The sequence below is a fragment of the Pecten maximus genome, chromosome 1, assembly GCF_902652985.1.
Source record: "Pecten maximus chromosome 1, xPecMax1.1, whole genome shotgun sequence".
Classification (NCBI taxonomy): domain Eukaryota; kingdom Metazoa; phylum Mollusca; class Bivalvia; order Pectinida; family Pectinidae; genus Pecten; species Pecten maximus.
This window is the reverse complement of record NC_047015.1, coordinates 48,205,483-48,216,369: the sequence shown is the minus strand read 5'-3', so window position 1 is coordinate 48,216,369 and position 10,887 is coordinate 48,205,483.

Genomic DNA, 10,887 nt, shown 5'->3' with positions numbered 1-10,887 from the left:
TCCTTAACGATACGCTATAGTTATTTATCATATAGTTGAATTGATACATGATACAGAATTCAATTTGGTTTTAATATGTCCTTTTTGTCGCTAATTAATTATGTAGAGGGATCATCGGTGACCAGGTAGAGCATCCGGCTAGTGTTCGGAGGTCCCGGGTTCGAACCCCGGTCTGGCCGCTACATTTTCTCCTCTCCTGTTACAATTATAACAAAATATGTAATTTATAAAATTATGTGCTTTAATTGTTGACTTTAAAACGGCGTTTGACTCGATGTGGAGAGGAAATGTCTGATTCCATGACGCATCATCTACGAGCAAAATCATTAATTTCTGATTCCTTTGATATTTTGAGAGGTGTAAACAAGGATTTTTACGGAAGGTTTCAGTTCTCAAATGCAAACATGTTGATAATGTTGATAAACATCCTGCTTTAAAAAGACAACGACCATCTCTGTATAAGAAATTCAAAAAAGAATTTCAGCTGGAACCATATACTAGATAGCATTAGCGACGTCAATTTGTTTTTATAAATGTCTTTATATAATATATATATAATTGTGCAATAAGTTTTTGAATTGAATCGTTATAAATCGACGGGTGTGTTTCTGTTAAACTATCCATTATTTAATTTGGATGTAGACAGGACATAAGAATTGTACCCAGGCGACTTAATTTGAGACATTCTCCTTCTCTTCTTTCGAAACAACTTTCTTCTTCCTATTTAATGGCTTCCTTGACACAGCCTCACTTTTGGTCCTGGGCTGAGCGACAATAGCTGTTGAAAGGACGTTAAACAATGATTTTTTTTTTTAATTATAATTTTGATATGTCTTGCTTCACAGATAGAAAGATGACGTGTTTTGTCTTTATTCAAACTAGTGAGCTAAACTTTGATATCCGTGTTGGTATTTTGATAAGTGTCTGTGAAGTATTGTCAGAATCAGTTTTAGAGTTTGTCTATAAGATGAACCTCTATACGTCCGCACAACTTTGACTACCTTACATATAGCGAGTATTTGTCAGGTTAGACATTTTGGTTCTGTAGTAAAGTTGTCCATTCTGCTTTAATGTTGATCTTACTGGATACCAGCATGTGGATGATTTAAATTCCTTAAAACATATAGTGTCAATATGTTATAAGCACATTTGCTATGTAGCCTATTTATCTGGACCTGACACCATGTCTGGTGTAGAAGACCGAGTTTTCTCTGGCCCTGACACCATGTCTGGTGTAGAAGACCGACTTTTCTCTGGCCCTGACACCATGTCTGGTGTAGAAGACCGACTTTTCTCTGGCCCTGATACCATGTCTGGTGTAGAAGACCGAGTTTTCTCTGGCCCTGACACCATGTCTGGTGTAGGAACCGAGTTTTCTCTGGCCCTGACACCATGTCTGGTGTAGGAACCGACTTTTCTCTGGCCCTGACACCATGTCTGGTGTAGAAGACCGACTTTTCTCTGGCCCTGATACCATGTCTGGTGTAGGAGACCGAGTTTTCTCTGGCCCTGACACCATGTCTGGTGTAGAAGACCGAGTTTTCTCTGGCCCTGATACCATGTCTGGTGTAGAAGACCGACTTTTCTCTGGCCCTGATACCATGTCTGGTGTAGAAGACCGACTTTTCTCTGGCCCTGACACCATGTCTGGTGTAGAAGACCGATTTTTCTCTGGCCCTGACACCATGTCTGGTGTAGAAGACCGAGTTTTCTCTGGCCCTGACACCATGTCTGGTGTAGAAGACCGAGTTTTCTCTGGCCCTGACACAATGTCTGGTGTAGAAGCCCGAGTTTTCTCTGGCCCTGATACCATGTCTGGTGTAGGAACCGAGTTTTCTCTGGCCCCGACACCATGTCTGGTGTAGAAGCCCGAGTTTTCTCTGGCCCTGACACCATGTCTGGTGTAGGGTACCGAGTTTTCTCTGGCCCTGACACCATGTCTGGTGTATGAACCGAGTTTTCTCTGGCCTTGACACCATGTCTGGTGTAGGAACCGAGTTTTTTCTGGCCCTGACACCATGTCTGGTGTAGAAGCCCGAGTTTTCTCTGGCCCTGACACCATGTCTGGTGTAGAAGACCGAGTTTTCTCTGGCCCTGACACCATGTCTGGTGTAGGGTACCGAGTTTTCTCTGGCCCTGACACCATGTCATGCGTGTCGGGTGTAGAAGCCCGAGTTTTCTCTGGCTCTGACACCATGTCTGGTGTAGGAACCGAGTTTTCTCTGGCCCTGACACCATGTCTGGTGTAGAAGACCGACTTTTCTCTGGCCCTGACACCATGTCTGGTGTAGAAGCCCGAGTTTTCTCTGGCCCTGACACCATGTCTGGTGTAGGATCCCGACTTTTCTCTGGCCCTGACACCATGTCTGGTGTAGAAGACCGAGTTTTCTCTGGCCCTAACACCATGTCTGGTGTAGAAGACCGAGTTTTCTCTGGCCCTGATACCATGTCTGGTGTAGGGGACCGAGTTTTCTCTGGCCCTGACACCATGTCTGGTGTAGAAGACCGAGTTTTCTCTGGCCCTGACACCATGTCTGGTGTAGGAGCCCGAGTTTTCTCTGGCCCTGACACCATGTCTGGTGTAGAAGACCGAGTTTTCTCTGGCCCTGACACCATGTCTGGTGTAGAAGACCGATTTTTCTCTGGCCCTGACACCATGTCTGGTGTAGAAGCCCGAGTTTTCTCTGGCCCTGACACCATGTCTGGTGTAGAAGACCGAGTTTTCTCTGGCCCTGATACCATGTCTGGTGTAGAAGCCCGAGTTTTCTCTGGCCCTGACACCATGTCTGGTGTAGGGTACCGAGTTTTCTCTGGCCCTGACACCATGTCATGCGTGTCGGGTGTAGAAGCCCGAGTTTTCTCTGGCTCTGACACCATGTCTGGTGTAGGAACCGAGTTTTCTCTGGCCCTGACACCATGTCTGGTGTAGAAGACCGACTTTTCTCTGGCCCTGACACCATGTCTGGTGTAGAAGCCCGAGTTTTCTCTGGCCCTGACACCATGTCTGGTGTAGGATCCCGACTTTTCTCTGGCCCTGACACCATGTCTGGTGTAGAAGACCGAGTTTTCTCTGGCCCTGATACCATGTCTGGTGTAGGGGACCGAGTTTTCTCTGGCCCTGACACCATGTCTGGTGTAGAAGACCGAGTTTTCTCTGGCCCTGACACCATGTCTGGTGTAGGAGCCCGAGTTTTCTCTGGCCCTGACACCATGTCTGGTGTAGAAGACCGATTTTTCTCTGGCCCTGACACCATGTCTGGTGTAGAAGACCGATTTTTCTCTGGCCCTGACACCATGTCTGGTGTAGAAGCCCGAGTTTTCTCTGGCCCTGACACCATGTCTGGTGTAGAAGACCGATTTTTCTCTGGCCCTGATACCATGTCTGGTGTAGAAGCCCGAGTTTTCTCTGGCCCTGATACCATGTCTGGTGTAGAAGACCGAGTTTTCTCTGGCCCTGACACCATGTCTGGTGTAGAAGACCGACTTTTCTCTGGCCCTGACACCATGTCTGGTGTAGAAGCCCGAGTTTTCTCTGGCCCTGATACCATGTCTGGTGTAGAAGCCCGATTTTTCTCTGGCCCTGACACCATGTCTGGTGTAGAAGCCCGAGTTTTCTCTGGCCCTGATACCATGTCTGGTGTAGAAGACCGACTTTTCTCTGGCCCTGATACCATGTCTGGTGTAGCCCGAGTTTTCTCTGGCCCTGACACCATGTCTGGTGTAGAAGCCCGAGTTTTCTCTGGCCCTGACACCATGTCTGGCGTAGAAGACCGAGTTTTCTCTGGCCCTGATACCATGTCTGGTGTAGGGGACCGAGTTTTCTCTGGCCCTGACACCATGTCTGGTGTAGAAGACCGATTTTTCTCTGGCCCTGACACCATGTCTGGTGTAGAAGCCCGAGTTTTCTCTGGCCCTGACACAATGTCTGGTGTAGAAGCCCGAGTTTTCTCTGGCCCTGATACCATGTCTGGTGTAGGAACCGAGTTTTCTCTGGCCCCGACACCATGTCTGGTGTAGAAGCCCGAGTTTTCTCTGGCCCTGACACCATGTCTGGTGTAGGGTACCGAGTTTTCTCTGGCCCTGACACCATGTCTGGTGTATGAACCGAGTTTTCTCTGGCCTTGACACCATGTCTGGTGTAGGAACCGAGTTTTTTCTGGCCCTGACACCATGTCTGGTGTAGAAGCCCGAGTTTTCTCTGGCCCTGACACCATGTCTGGTGTAGAAGACCGAGTTTTCTCTGGCCCTGACACCATGTCTGGTGTAGGGGACCGAGTTTTCTCTGGCCCTGACACCATGTCATGCGTGTCGGGTGTAGAAGCCCGAGTTTTCTCTAGCCCTGACACCATGTCTGGTGTAGGAACCGAGTTTTCTCTGGCCCTGACACCATGTCTGGTGTAGAAGACCGACTTTTCTCTGGCCCTGACACCATGTCTGGTGTAGAAGCCCGAGTTTTCTCTGGCCCTGACACCATGTCTGGTGTAGGATCCCGACTTTTCTCTGGCCCTGACACCATGTCTGGTGTAGAAGACCGAGTTTTCTCTGGCCCTGACACCATGTCTGGTGTAGAAGACCGAGTTTTCTCTGGCCCTGATACCATGTCTGGTGTAGGGGACCGAGTTTTCTCTGGCCCTGACACCATGTCTGGTGTAGAAGACCGAGTTTTCTCTGGCCCTGACACCATGTCTGGTGTAGGAGCCCGAGTTTTCTCTGGCCCTGACACCATGTCTGGTGTAGAAGACCGATTTTTCTCTGGCCCTGACACCATGTCTGGTGTAGAAGACCGATTTTTCTCTGGCCCTGACACCATGTCTGGTGTAGAAGCCCGAGTTTTCTCTGGCCCTGACACCATGTCTGGTGTAGAAGACCGATTTTTCTCTGGCCCTGATACCATGTCTGGTGTAGAAGCCCGAGTTTTCTCTGGCCCTGACACCATGTCTGGTGTAGGGTACCGAGTTTTCTCTGGCCCTGACACCATGTCATGCGTGTCGGGTGTAGAAGCCCGAGTTTTCTCTGGCTCTGACACCATGTCTGGTGTAGGAACCGAGTTTTCTCTGGCCCTGACACCATGTCTGGTGTAGAAGACCGAGTTTTCTCTGGCCCTGACACCATGTCTGGTGTAGAAGCCCGAGTTTTCTCTGGCCCTGACACCATGTCTGGTGTAGGATCCCGACTTTTCTCTGGCCCTGACACCATGTCTGGTGTAGAAGACCGAGTTTTCTCTGGCCCTAACACCATGTCTGGTGTAGAAGACCGAGTTTTCTCTGGCCCTGATACCATGTCTGGTGTAGGGGACCGAGTTTTCTCTGGCCCTGACACCATGTCTGGTGTAGAAGACCGAGTTTTCTCTGGCCCTGACACCATGTCTGGTGTAGGAGCCCGAGTTTTCTCTGGCCCTGACACCATGTCTGGTGTAGAAGACCGATTTTTCTCTGGCCCTGACACCATGTCTGGTGTAGAAGACCGATTTTTCTCTGGCCCTGACACCATGTCTGGTGTAGAAGCCCGAGTTTTCTCTGGCCCTGACACCATGTCTGGTGTAGAAGACCGATTTTTCTCTGGCCCTGATACCATGTCTGGTGTAGAAGCCCGAGTTTTCTCTGGCCCTGATACCATGTCTGGTGTAGAAGACCGAGTTTTCTCTGGCCCTGACACCATGTCTGGTGTAGAAGACCGACTTTTCTCTGGCCCTGACACCATGTCTGGTGTAGAAGCCCGAGTTTTCTCTGGCCCTGATACCATGTCTGGTGTAGAAGCCCGAGTTTTCTCTGGCCCTGACACCATGTCTTGTGTAGGGGACCGAGTTTTCTCTGGCCCTGACACCATGTCTGGTGTAGAAGACCGAGTTTTCTCTGGCCCTGATACCATGTCTGGTGTAGCCCGAGTTTTCTCTGGCCCTGATACCATGTCTGGTGTAGAAGACCGACTTTTCTCTGGCCCTGACACCATGTCTGGTGTAGAAGACCGAGTTTTCTCTGGCCCTGACACCATGTCTGATGTAGGAGCCCGAGTTTTCTCTGGCCCTGACACCATGTCTGGTGTAGAAGACCGATTTTTCTCTGGCCCTGACACCATGTCTGGTGTAGAAGACCGATTTTTCTCTGGCCCTGACACCATGTCTGGTGTAGAAGCCCGAGTTTTCTCTGGCCCTGACACCATGTCTGGTGTAGAAGACCGATTTTTCTCTGGCCCTGATACCATGTCTGGTGTAGAAGCCCGAGTTTTCTCTGGCCCTGATACCATGTCTGGTGTAGAAGACCGAGTTTTCTCTGGCCCTGACACCATGTCTGGTGTAGAAGACCGACTTTTCTCTGGCCCTGACACCATGTCTGGTGTAGAAGACCGAGTTTTCTCTGGCCCTGATACCATGTCTGGTGTAGAAGCCCGAGTTTTCTCTGGCCCTGACACCATGTCTTGTGTAGGGGACCGAGTTTTCTCTGGCCCTGACACCATGTCTGGTGTAGAAGACCGAGTTTTCTCTGGCCCTGACACCATGTCTGGTGTAGAAGACCGAGTTTTTTCTGGCCCTGATACCATGTCTGGTGTAGAAGCCCGAGTTTTCTCTGGCCCTGACACCATGTCTGGTGTAGAAGACCGATTTTTCTCTGGCCCTGACACCATGTCTGGTGTAGAAGACCGACTTTTCTCTGGCCCTGACACCATGTCTGGTGTAGAAGACCGAGTTTTCTCTGGCCCTGATACCATGTCTGGTGTAGGAACCGAGTTTTCTCTGGCCCTGACACCATGTCTGGTGTAGAAGCCCGAGTTTTCTCTGGCCCTGACACCATGTCTGGTGTAGAAGACTGAGTTTTCTCTGGCCCTGATACCATGTCTGGTGTAGGGGACCGAGTTTTCTCTGGCCCTGACACCATGTCTGGTGTAGAAGACCGAGTTTTCTCTGGCCCTGACACCATGTCTGGTGTAGAAGTCCGAGTTTTCTCTGGCCCTGATACCATGTCTGGTGTAGCCCGAGTTTTCTCTGGCCCTGACACCATGTCTGGTGTAGAAGACCGAGTTTTCTCTGGCCCTGACACCATGTCTGGTGTAGGAACCAAGTTTTCTCTGTCCCTGATACCATGTCTGATGTAGGAGCCCGAGTTTTCTCTGGCCCTGATACCATGTCTGGTGTAGCCCGAGTTTTCTCTGGCCCTGACACCATGTCTGGTGTAGAAGACCGAGTTTTCTCTGGCCCTGACACCATGTCTGGTGTAGGAACCGACTTTTCTCTGGCCCTGACACCATGTCTGGTGTAGGAACCGACTTTTCTCTGGCCCTGACACCATGTCTGGTGTAGGAACCGAGTTTTCTCTGGCCCTGACACCATGTCTGGTGTAGGGGACCGAGTTTTCTCTGGCCCTGACACCATGACTGGTGTAGAAGACCGAGTTTTCTCTGGCCCTGATACCATGTCTGGTGTAGAAAACCGAGTTTTCTCTGGCCCTGACACCATGTCTGGTGTAGAAGACCGAGCTTCCTCTGGCCCTGACACCATGTCTAGTGTAGGAACCAAGTTTTCTCTGGCCCTGACACCATGTCTGGTGTAGAAGACCGAGTTTTCTCTGGCCCTGACACCATGTCTGGTGTAGAAGACCGAGTTTTCTCTGGCCCTGACACCATGTCTGGTGTAGCCCGAGTTTTCTCTGGCCCTGACACCATGTCTGGTGTAGAAGACCGAGTTTTCTCTGGCCATGACACCATGTCTGGTGTAGAAGACCGATTTTTCTCTGGCCCTGACACCATGTCTGGTGTAGAAGACCGAGTTTTCTCTGGCCCTGACACCATGTCTGGTGTAGGAACCAAGTTTTCTCTGGCCCTGACACCATGTCTGGTGTAGAAGACCGATTTTTCTCTGGCCCTGACACCATGTCTGGTGTAGAAGACCGAGTTTTCTCTGGCCCTGACACCATGTCTGGTGTAGAAGCCCGAGTTTTCTCTGGCCCTGACACCATGTCTGGTGTAGAAGACCGAGTTTTCTCTGGCCCTGATACCATGTCTGGTGTAGCCCGAGTTTTCTCTGGCCCTGACACCATGTCTGGTGTAGGGGACCGAGTTTTCTCTGGCCCTGACACCATGTCTGGTGTAGAAGACCGAGTTTTCTCTGGCCCTGACACCATGTCTGGTGTAGAAGACCGAGTTTTCTCTGGCCCTGACACCATGTCTGGTGTAGAAGACCGAGTTTTCTCTGGCCCTGACACCATGTCTGGTGTAGAAGACCGAGTTTTCTCTGGCCCTGACACCATGTCTGGTGTAGGAACCGAGTTTTCTCTGGCCATGACACCATGTCTGGTGTAGAAGACCGATTTTTCTCTGGCCCTGACACCATGTCTGGTGTAGAAGACCGAGTTTTCTCTGGCCCTGACACCATGTCTGGTGTAGGAACCAAGTTTTCTCTGGCCCTGACACCATGTCTGGTGTAGGAACCAAGTTTTCTCTGGCCCTGACACCATGTCTGGTGTAGAAGCCCGAGTTTTCTCTGGCCCTGATACCATGTCTTGCGTGTCTCGGTGTATGTGTTCCTCGCACAGGGACATGGCACAAACCCTAATATAGCTATATTCATAACGGACACATGACAAAATCAGAACAAAGGCTAAGAAATTGTTGGCTCATTTAAAAATTCAGCGAAATAGTTTAGATGATGCAATAGCAAATTACACTTTTCGACGGTTATACTTGTTAAGATTTATTTATTTTATGATATCAAGTGTAAAATTTCATTATGTTAAATGTTTAAAAAGTACACATCATGCGTATATTTATTTCGTAATAAATCTAAATGCTAGTATGTACTCATAGACTTTTGGTGCCACTCACAGAATTTTTGAATATTTAAATTTAACATTGTGTGACTGGTTGTTTTTAGCAATATAGTTAAGAATAAATTGTAAATTGATCACTGTATATGTTTTCTGTTTTAGCCTGTCCTTTTCCAGTCATCACCAGGAACCTTAACAGGTACTGAACATGATGGAATTGATATCATTTGTTAGACCCCAAGAACGTTTACTAGTATATTAACTAATAAGGAAAGTTTTGACACCATATGAATGTCACCTGTAATGATCAAATGTGACTAGAACTCTCATTATGTAAATGATCCATTATGATACCAGGAGGTGTCTACATGTATAATTGATCGTAACTAACTTGATGAACTCCAACACACAGGGACTTGACACAAATTCACAACCAACAGCATATTATATGTATTTGGTACTACGATACACATACCAGTTCCTGTGTTCCAACGCTAAAATTGTCAAGGTTTATATTAATATTTCCCTTCAAGTCATAATATATACTGATGCTACAAATTGAAGCCCGCAGACATCAACTTGTTTAACAAGTTATTTTCATTCGTGACGCTTGCAATATTACAATTTTATGATATGACAAGGGTCATGAATACTTATATCAATATACATGTACATATTTAGAACACCCACGTCCGTTGTCATATGATGATTATGAAAATCAATTATGTGCAGGTGCGTCTGTGGTTGAAATTATGTTCATCTCCTCAATTTTTTTTGTCATTTATCTAGCTTGCATGTGGACACATAACTGATGGTTCATTTTTTTAACGAATACACGCATTATTCAAATTGTAATCTACTGGCATTTCAAATATAATTTAAACTCATACGACTTAGAGTAATGTGTCTGGATACCTGGCCAATTATGTTTCGGTTCTTACCTGTATTTATAACATTGAATGAACAATTTATTTTTGATAGTATCTTATGACACCTGTATTGGTGTGGTTAATGTGTCCCGACACTTTATCACTAGCCCTCCGCCTCTGGGTTGCGAGTTCGAAACCTACGTGGGGCAGTTGCCAGGTACTGACCGTAGGCCGGTGGTTTTTCTCCGGGTACTCCGGCTTTCCTCCACCTCCAAAACCTGACACGTCCTTAAATGACCCTGGCTGTTAATAGGACGTTAAACAAAAACAAACCAAAACCAAAACACCTGTATTGGTAACACCAGCCTTTCATTATTTTTTTTTTTTACCGAGATGGTCCTTTTAGAGAGTAGGCTGTTTTGCTAGTGTTTCTTTCTCTCACTAATATCTTACATTTTAAGAAGCGATATTCAAATCATAAATTAACTTAAGCTTTATAATTTTGATTTTTCAAACAAAGGGAAGATAGCCTTGTATTTAAATTCAGGTAGACAATACTTCCAAAAATCCGTAAGAGATGGAGGAGTCTAGATGTAATGGCGTAAATAGAAGTTTATTTCAATATTTAGATTGGTATTTCAAGTTCTATTATAGGTGCTACAGCCTGTTTATGCCCTAAATTATCAATTAAACCTTGTACCGTTCTATTAATTGGTGACAATCCGGAAATTTTAGGATTTGTACTATCGGTATTGCTAGCAAAATTAAGTTATTATACAAAATGTAGCTATATTTTTTGGTGTTTGGTTGGCGCAGTCTTTTGCATTGGTAACCAGGGTTCGAGTCCCAGATCGGACATGAAAATGTATCGGATCACTCGTCCGACAGTGTTGGTTTTCACGGGTACCCCTCTGTACTCTGTTCTACCTACATTTAGACCTCTTGCCTGCTCTGACGACGACCATCTGATTGTCCGTCCGTCGTCCAGAGCAACGTTATCACAGCTAACAGATGAAGTGGAAACAACTTGTTTCGTCTACCCTGAATACATTACATCACTATTTGGTACTAATTGGCATTATTTATGGCAAAATCTATCGATTTGCCAACATAACTAATAGCTTACGAATTCGAACCGTACCGGTGTTCATCGTCCACCTATACTAAGGGAAGTAACTCTAGCTAAATTTTCATACACTGTGCCTTTTTTGGAATGCACCATTCCAGGAAGAAATTAACACACACCAAAAGACAACACAATA